The sequence below is a fragment of the Triticum dicoccoides genome, chromosome 2B (assembly GCF_002162155.2).
Source record: "Triticum dicoccoides isolate Atlit2015 ecotype Zavitan chromosome 2B, WEW_v2.0, whole genome shotgun sequence".
NCBI lineage: Eukaryota > Viridiplantae > Streptophyta > Magnoliopsida > Poales > Poaceae > Triticum > Triticum dicoccoides.
In genome coordinates, this window is record NC_041383.1 from 145,029,437 (window position 1) to 145,040,086 (window position 10,650).

Here is a 10,650-nt window from a genome sequence, read left to right on the forward strand (position 1 = left end):
ACGAGGCAGGGGGCGCGCCCTAGGGGGGTGGGCGCGCCCCCCACCCTCGTGAGCACCTCCCGTATCTTCTGACATGGGATCCAAGTCCATTAGGTGGGTTTCCTTCCAGAAAAAACTTCTACAGTTGATTTCGTTCCGTTTTGACTCCGTCTGATATTCCTTTTCCTCGAAACACTGAAATAGGCATAAAAGAACAAATCTGGGCTGGGCCTCCGGTTAATAGGTTAGTCCCAAAAATAATATAAAAGTGGATAATAAAGCCCAATATTGCCCAAAACAGTAGATAATATAGCATGGAGCAATCAAAAATTATAGATACGTTGGAGACGTATCAAGCATCCCCAAGCTTAATTCCTGCTCGTCCTCGAGTAGGTAAATGATAAAAACGGAATTTTTGATGCGGAGTGCTACTTGGCATAATTTCAATGTAATTCTTCTTACTTGTGATATGAATATTCAGATCCGAAAGATTCAAGACAAAAGTTCATATTGACATAAGAATAATAATACTTCAAGCATACTAACTAAGCAATTATGTCTTCTCAAAATAACATGGCCAAAGAAAGTTATCCCTACAAAATCATATAGTCTGGCTATGCTCCATCTTCCCCACACAAAATATTTAAATTATGCACAACCCCGATGACAATCCAAGCAATTGTTTCATACTTATGACATTCTCAAAACTTTTTCAATCTTCACGCAATACATGAGCGTGAGCCATGGATATAGCACTATATGTGGAATAGAATGGTGGTTGTGGAGAAGACAAAAAAGAGGGAAGATAGTCTCACATCAACTAGGCATATCAATGGGCTATGGAGATGCCCATCAATAGATATCAATGTGAGTGAGTAGGGATTGCCATGCAACGGATGCACTAGAGCTATAAGTATATGAAAGCTCAACAAAAGAAACTAAGTGGGTGTGCATCCAACTCGCTTGCTCACGAAGACCTAGGGCATTTGAGGAAGCCCATCAGTGGAATATACAAGCCAAGTTCTATAATGAAAAATTCCCACTAGTATATGAAAGTGACAAAATGAGAGACTCTCTATCATGAAGATCTTGGTGCTACTTTGAAGCACAAGTGTGGTAAAAGGATAGTAACATTGTCCCTTCTCTCTTTTTCTCTCATTTATTTTTTTATTTGGGCATTTTCTCTTTTTTTATGGCCACTTTTTTTTTGTCGGAGTCTCATCCCGACTTGTGGGGGAATCATGGTCTCCATCATCCTTTCCTCACTTGGGACAATGCTCTAATAATGATGATCATCACGCTTTTATTTACTTACAACTCAATAATTACAACTCGATACTTAGAACAAATTATGACTCTATATGTATGCCTCCGGCGGTGTACCGGGATATGCAATGATTCATGACTTACATGTATGAAAGAATTATGAATGGTGGCTTTACCACAAATACAATGTCAACTACATGATCATGCTAGCAATATGGCAATGATGGAGCGTGTCATAATGAACGGAACAGTGGTAAGTTGCATGGCAATATATCTCGGAATGGCTATGGAAATGCCATGATAGGTAGGTATGTGTCTGTTTTGAGGAAGGTATATGGTGGGTGTATGATACCGGCGAAAGGTGCGCGGTATTAGAGAGGCTCGCAATGGTGGAAGGGTGAGAGTGCGTATAATCCATGGACTCAACATTAGTCATAAAGAACTCATATACTTATTGCAAAAATCTAGAAGTTATCAAAGCAAAGTATTACGCGCATGCTCCTAGGGGGATAGATTGGTAGGAAAAGACCATCGCTCGTCCCCGACCGCCACTCATAAGGAAGACAATCAATAAATAAATCATGCTCTGACTTCATCGCATAACGGTTCACCATATGTGCATGCTACGGGAATCACAAACTTTAACAAAATTATTTCCCAAATTCACAACTACTCAACTAGCATGACTCTAATATCACCATCTTCATATCTCAAAACAATTATCAAGCATCAAACTTTTCTTAGTATTCAACGCACTCAAAAGAAAGTTTCACATATCTTGAATACCAAGTATATTAATATTAAGCAAATTACCTTGCTATTAACGACTCTCAAAATAATCTAAGTGAAGCATGAGAGATCAATAGTTTCTTTAAAACAAATCCACCACCGTGCTCTAAAAGATATAAGTGAAGTACTAGAGCAATAACAAAAACTACTCCGAATGATATAAGTGAAGATCAATGAGTAGTCGAATAATTATGCAACTATGTGAAGACTCTCCATTTAATAATTTCAGATGTTGATACTTTATTCAAACAGCAAGCAAATACTAACAAAAGAAAATGACGCTCCAAGCAAAACACATATCATGTGGTGAATAAAAATAGCTCCAAGTAAAGTTACCGATGAACGAAGACGAAAGAGGGGATGCCTTCCGGGGCATCCCCAAGCTTAGGCTCTTGGTTATCCTTGAATATTACCTTGGGGTGCCTTGGGCATACCCAAGCTTAGGCTCTTGCCACTCCTTATTCCATAGTCCATCGAATCTTTACCCAAAACTTGAAAACTTCACAACACAAAACTTAACAGAAAACTCGTGAGCTCCGTTAGAGAAAGAAAACAAGAGACTACTTAAAGGTATTGTAATGAACTCATTATTTATTTATATTGGTGTCAAACCTACTGTATTCCAACTTCTCTATGGTTTATAAACTATTTTACTAGCCATAGATTCATCAAAATAAGCAACAAACACATAGAAAACAGAATCTGTCAAAAACAGAACAGTCTGTAGTAATCTGTATCAAACGTATACTTCTGGAACTCCAAAAATCCTACCAAATTAGGAAGTCCTAAGCAATTCGTGTACCAATCCAGACCATAAATAATCAGATCAGAAGCACGTTTATGTGAATTAACAAAACTAATCTACTGGGTGCAAAAGTTTCTGATTTTCAGCGGGATCAACACAACTATCACCGTAAGCTATCCTAAAGGTATTACTTGGAACTTTATTGAAACAAAAGCTATAAAACATGATTACTACAGTAGCATAATCATGTGGACACACAAAAACAGTAAGGATAAATATTGGGTTGTCTCCCAACAAGCGCTTTTCTTTAATGCCTTTCTAGCTAGGCATGATGATGACAATGATGCTCACATAAAAGATAAGAATTGAAACATAACGGGAGCATCATGAAGCATATGACTAGCACATTTAAGTCTAACCCACTTCCTATGCATAGGGATTTTGTCAGCAAACAACTTATGGGAACAATAATCAACTTGCATAGGAAGGTAAAACAAGCATAACTTCAAGATTTTAAGCACATAGAGAAGAAACTTGACATTATTGCAACTCCTACAAGCATATGTTCCTCCCTCATAATAATTTTCAGTAGCATCATGAATGAATTCAACAATATAACTAGCACCTAAAGCATTCTTTTGATGACCTACAAGCATAGGAAATTTACTACTCTCCACATAAGCAAAGTTCTACTCATCAATAGTAGTGGGAGCAAACTCAACAAAATAACTATCATATGATTGAGAATTAAGGTCAAGATGACAAGTTTCATGGTTATCATTATTCTTTAAAGCATATGTGTCATCACAATAATCATCATAGATAGGAGGCATGCTTTCATCATAGTAAATTTGCTCATCAAAGCTTGGGGGACAAAAAATATCATCTTCATCAAACATAGCTTCCCCAAGCTTGTGGCTTTGCATATCATTAGCATCATGGATATTCAAGGAATTCATACTAACAACATTGCAATCATGCTCATCATTCACATATTTTGTGCCAAGAATTCTATGTAATTCTTCTTCTAGTACTTGAGCACAATTTTCCTTCCCATCATTTTCACGAAAGACATTAAAAAGATGAAGCATATGAGGCACTCTCAATTCCATTTTTTTGTAATTTTCTTTTATAGACTAACTAGTGCTAAAACAAGAAACAAAAAGATTCGATTGCAAGATCTAAAGATATACCTTCAAGCACTCACCTCCCCGGCAACGGCGCCAGAAAAGAGCTTGATGTCTACTACACAACCTTCTTCTTGTAGACGTTGTTGGGCCTGCAAGTGCACAGGTTTGTAGGACAGTAGCAAATTTCCTTCAAGTGGATGACCTAAGGTTTATCAATCCGTAGGATGCGTAGGATGAAGATGGTCTCTCTCAAGCAACCCTGCAACCAAATAATAAAGAGTCTCTTGTGTCCCCAACACACCCAATACAATGGTAAATTGTATAGGTGCACTAGTTCGGCGAAGAGATGGTGATACAAGTGCAATATGGATGGTAGATATAGGTTTTTGTAATCTGAAATAATAAAAATAGCAAGGTAACTAATGATTAAAATGTGAGCGTAAATGGTATTGCAATGATAGGAAACAAGGCCTAGGGTTCATAATTTCACTAGTGCAAGTTCTCTCAACAATAATAACATAGATAGATCATATAACAAGCCCTCAACATGCAACAAAGAGTCACTCCAAAGCCACTAATAGTGGAGAACAAACGTAGAGATTATGGTAGGGTATGAAACCACCTCAAAGTTATTCTTTCGGATCAATCTATAAAAGAGTTCATACTAGAATAACACCTTAAGACACAAATCAACCAAAACCCTAATGTCACCTAGATACTCCATTGTCACCTCAAGTATCCGTGGGCATGATTATACGATATGCATCACACAATCTCAGATTCATCCAACCAACATAAAAGTACTTCAAAGAGTGCCCCAAAGTTTCTACCGGAGAGTCAAGAACGTGTGCCAACCCCTATGCATAGGTTCCCAATGTCATGAAACCCGCAAGTTGATCACCAAAACATACATCAAGTGGCACATGATATCCCATTGTCACCACAGATAATCACGGCAAGACATACATCAAGTGTTCTCATAAAAAACTCAATCCGATAAGATAACTTCAAAGGGGAAACTCAATTCATCACAAGAGAGTAGAGGGGGAGAAACATCATAAGATCCAACTACAATAGCAAAGCACGGGTTACATCAAGATCGTGCCATAGAGGGAACACGAGAGAGAACACGAGAGAGAGAGAGATCAAACACATAGCTATTGGTACATACCCTCAGCCCCGAGGGTGAACTACTCCCTCCTCGTCATGGATAGCGCCGGGATGATGAAGATGGCCACCGGTGATGGGATGCCCCCTCCGGCAGGGTGTCAGGAGGGCTCCCGAGAGGTTTTTGGTGGCTACAGAGGCTTGCGACGGCGGAACTCCCGATCTATCTTCTGTTCTGGAAGTTTTACGATACGTAGGTATATATGGGTGCAGGGAGTATGTCAGTGCAGCTACGGGGGCCCCACGAGGCAGGGTGGCGCGCCCTAGGGGGGTGGGCGCCCCCCACCCTCATGAGCACCTCCCGTATCTTCTGACGTGGGGTGCAAGTCCATCAGGTGGGTTTCCTTCCAAAAATAACTTCTCCAGTTGATTTCGTTCCGTTTTGACTCCGTCTGATATTCCTTTTCCTCGAAACACTCAAATTGGCATAAAACAGCAAATCTGGGTTGGGCCTCCGGTTAATAGGTTAGTCCCAAAAATAATATAAAAGTGGATAATAAATCCCAATATTGCCCAAAACAGTAGATACTATAGCATGGAGCAATCAAAAATTATAGATACATTGGAGACGTATCAGGAGGCACCTTCGTGGTGTCATGCAGATCTTTGTCAAGACCAAGAACATGCAAGACTAGATGAGAATCAGAAGACGGAGATCCTCGGCAAGATCCTTGCCGAGGATACCCACGAGTCCCCCCGGCAAGACCCTTGCCAGGGACGCCCACGACGCCACGACAAGACCCTTGCCGGGGCCCCGACAAGAACCTAGCCAAAGACATCCGCATGGCCGCAGCCAGACCCTCATCTACACTACAAGAAATATGTCAACTAGTGACCTTCTGTTAGTGACCCTGGGAGAATTGGTCATAGATCTACGACCATTTGAGACCAATTGGTCAAAAGCTGATAGGGGGGCTCCAAACCCTCAACTATATCGACCAGTTTGGCCATAAAGGTCGTAATTTCCTTACACGAAATGGTCATAAAGTAGACAACACTGATTCGCTGCCTTATTTCTAGATGATCACGACCAATATAGATGGTCATAACCTTGTAAGTTGTGGTGGATTGCTATGACTAGGCGCCACCTCATCAGTTTTGCCTATATGTCATGTCCATGTGTCAATTTTTGACCTAGGTTCTGAAGCAACCTATATTTCTGTTAGTCCCAAAATTCTGAAAAAATTCTCATAAATTCTTTGGATCATATCTTCGTCAAATATGTCAAAAACCTTCCTCGCCTAGTTAAAATATAATTCAACAATATTCATTTTCCTATTATGTCCAGAACAACACTTTGCGAAGGAAGTGCTAATTTTATATTATTGATTGCCCTCAAAATTTTTGGGCACTCTTTCCTATCCAAATCATTGCCTCATGACAAACTTCAGCTCTATTTACCTAGTAAATGTTCCTCGGCAAACTTCCAAAGTTTTTGTTCAGCTAGAAGCTTTGTGAAGGAAGTACTAGCTATGCACATCCAAATGGCATGAAATTTATACAGTGCCTTCATACGGCCAAATTATCACCCTCCTCCAAATTCCAGCTCAATCAAATCATCTATGTGAGCCCAGCTAATTCATGTTTGAGCATAGTTCGGTATCCTCGTGAGATTCTTCTGTTGTTATTTTCTTCCAAGCATCTACCTGGGGAGTTTCACACCTACTAGACATGCCTAGGCTTCCCAGAACGCATGGCAACGCCACAGTCACGCGATGACCACGCGGCGGGCATGCGAGTCTACACGCTTTGGAGTTGGGGCCCTGGGCCACCGTCCAAACCTCAACATATCACCACCAAACCATGTATTTATGCTTAAATAGATACTTATGTACCTAGAAATGATTTTTGGAAAAAATAAAGATCAAACTATAAGGCAGCTGCAGTTCAAATTTGACCGGCTTCCTACTAAATCGACGGGAATTTGTCTTTTTCACCAGAGGTGGACCAAAACTTTTTACACCCAACCATTTTGTCATTTGTGCATTAAATATGTCATAGTATTTTATAAAATTGATTTGGTCCATTTTGCAACAAATATATGGTAGGTCCTTCACAAAAAAACTCATTTTAGGCACTCGGAAAATGGAAAATGAATTTTCCGTGCAAAGAAAATAAAAACTCCCTTGGGCAACATTGTTTGGAATTCCAAGATGCACCCTTGTGCACAATATTAGATCATTTGAACAAACTATTCCATGAATGTGGCCATAAGATTGATCATTTGGCTTGAAAGCCATGAATCTTCATGCATGATAGCTCATTTCTGAGAACACTTTTTTAAAATAATTCCCGTATTATAAGCTTATTATTTTTCCTGGAAACTTGGTCACATATAATGACATAATGCGAGGGTTTCCCAATTTTTTGATTTTTTTTGAATTTTTTATGCCCGTTTCTAAATGCGGTCAAAACGACGGGAATGACCGTTCCTAGCTAGTGGTTGAATCTTGGTATTTCTTTGGCGTTTCTCTGATTAAATAGATACTTTGTACCTATAAATAGCAAACTATGAGGCAGCCTCAGTTCAAATTTGACCCGCTTCCTACTAAAACGGCGGAAATTTGTCTTTTTCACCAGGGATGGATCAAAACTTTTGACACCCAACCATTTGGTCAATTGTGAATTAAATATGTTCTAGTATTTTATAAAAATGTTTTGGTCCAATTTTGCAACAATTCTTTGGTAGGTCCTTCACAAAAAAACCTCATTTGGGGCACTCGAAAAATGGAAAATGATTTTTTTATCCAAAGAAAATGAAAACTCCCTTAGGCAACATTGTTTGCCATTTCAATATGCACCCTTGTGCACAATACGAGATCATTTGAACAAACTATGCCATGAATGTGGCCATAAGATTGATCATTTGGGTTGAAATCCATGAATCTTCATAGATGATAGCTCATTTCTTAGAATATTTTTTAAAGAATTGCCGTATTACAACTTTATTATTTTTCCTGGTAACTTGGTCACATATAATGACACAATGCGAATGTTTTCCAATTTTTTGATTTTTTTGAATTTTTTATGCCCGTTTCAAAATGCGGTCAAAACGGCAGGAATGACCGTTCATAGCTAGTGGTTGAATCTTGGGATTTTTTTGGTATTCCTCTGATTAAATAGATACTTTTGTACCTAGAAATGATTTTTTGAATAAATAAATAGCAAACTATGAGCCAGTCGCAGTTCATATTTGACCCGCTTCCTACTAAAACGGCGAAAATTTGTCTTTTTCACCAAGGGTGTATCAAAACTATTGACACCCAACCATTTGGTCAATTGTGCATTAAATATGGCGTAGTATTTTAGAAAATTGATTTGGTCCAATTTTGCAACAAATAAATGGTAGGCCCTTCACAAAAAAACTCATTTTGGGCACTCGAAAATTGGAAAATTGATTTTTCGTCCAAAGAAAATGAAAAATCCCTTAGGCAACATTGTTTGCCATTCCAATATGCACCCTTGTGAACAATATGAGATTATTTGAACAAACTATGCCATGAATGTGGCCATAAGGTTGATCATTTGGCTTGAAAGCCATGAATCTTCACACATGATAGCTTATTTCCGAGAACACTTTTTTAAAAGAATTGTCGTATTACAAGTTTATTATTTTTCCTCATAACTTGGTCACATGTAATGACACAATGCGAAGGTTTTCCAATTTTTTGTTTTTTTGAATTTTTATGCCCATTTCAAAATGTGTTCAAAACAGCGGGCATGACCGTTCCTAGCCAGTGATTGAATCTTGGAATTTTTTTGGTGTTTCTCTGATTAAATAGATACTTATGTACCTAGAAATGATTTTTGGAAAAAATAAATAGCAAACTATGAGGCATTTGCAGTTCAAATTTGACCCGCTTCCTACTAAATCGACGGAAATTTGTCTTTTTCACTAGAGGTGAATCAAAACTTTTGACACCCAACCATTTGGTAAATTGTGCATTAAATATGTCATAGTTTTTTGAAAAATTGATTTGGCTAAATTTTGCAAAAAATATATGGTAGGTCCTTCACAAAAAAAACTCATTTTGGGCACTCAAAAAATGGAAAATTAATTTTGCGTCCAAAGAAAATGAAAACTTACTTAGGCAACATTGTTTGTCATCTCAAAATGTAAACTTGTGCAAAATGTGATATCATTTGAACAAAACTATGCCAAAAATGTTGCCATAAAATGTGGGCTCTTTTCGAGACCACAGGGACCTAGCCCTCTTCTCGTTGAGCACCCAAATGAGAACCTGCAGATCAGTTGAAGAGGTAGAGGGACACGCCATTTTGACAGGCCTAGTGGCGTTATCGGGGCTTCGGGACTGTTAGTGAGATAAAAAGTGCTCTTCGGTTTTTTCACTTCAGCCAAAATCTCAGTTGTCAAGAGGTAAAAAACTGTCTAGCTTGTGAACTTGCGGCCAGAGCAAGATGACATGGAGATCTCCTAACAACTGCGAACGTGCCGGAGGAGCTCCGGACACTTATGCTATCTGAAAGTACCAAGTGATTTTGGTATCTGTTTCTAGGTAGTCATCCTCAAAAAACAAATAAATTGCAGGCTCTTCTCCACATTCAACGTCTTCCCCTTTGTGGGGGTTGGGGAGTCCCGAGCATCCGATCCTTTCGTCGTCGTCGACGGCGGCGGCATAATAAATGGTCGTTAGTTTCTACTACATCAAATAAATGGTTAGGTGTTTCTTTTTTCTGTAATGTATAGATAGATATGAGAGGTGGATGGAAACATCTTGACATTATTTTTTAGTCAATTTTAAATAAATTGTGGATTAATATTTTTGAAAAAAATGATGTGCTCCCTTTTTACAACAGAGATTTGTAGTTTTTTATTTAAAAGTAGGTGATTTGGGTCCAAATTTTGAAGATTCCAGCGCGAGACAACCGGCCAATGAGAAGCCAGAAACCATGTTCACGCGGATCACCCAGTCAGACACGATCTGAGCCGTCCATCATGCAGACATCAATAGTGGAGCTTCTCCCGAGCAGACCTGGCCAAACGGGCCGACCCGGCACGGCACGGCCCAGCCCGTGCTAATCGTGCCTGGCCCGGCACGGCCCGCCGTGGCACGTTTAATAGCCGGGCCGTGCCGTGCCGGCCCACGGGCGTGTCTCTCTGGCCCAGGCACGGCCTGATTATTAAACGGGCCGGCCCGTGGCACATTTAGCACGCTGGCCCATCTGATTTTTAGCCTGTTGGGCTGTATTTTAGGCCTATTGGGCTGTAATTTAGGTCATATATATAAAAAAATTCCAAAAAAATTTTAAACGGGCCGTGCCGTGCCGGCCCGCGTGCCCAGCCTCCAGGCCCAGGCATGGCCCATGGCGTGCCGCGTGCCGGGCCTAGCCCGTTTAGCTCGGGCCGTGCCGTTCCTGCGTGCTACCGGGCCGGCCCAGTTAGCACGGCCCGTTTGGCCAGCTATACTCCCGAGAAACCCAAACCCTAACCCACCCACCCACACCCATCCTCTCCCATTCTCCAGATCCTCTCCCATCCCACCCCGCCGCCCCCGCCTTCCTCCCCCTCCCGCGATTCCCACCGTCGCCACCCCCACTCACCACCGCCGACCT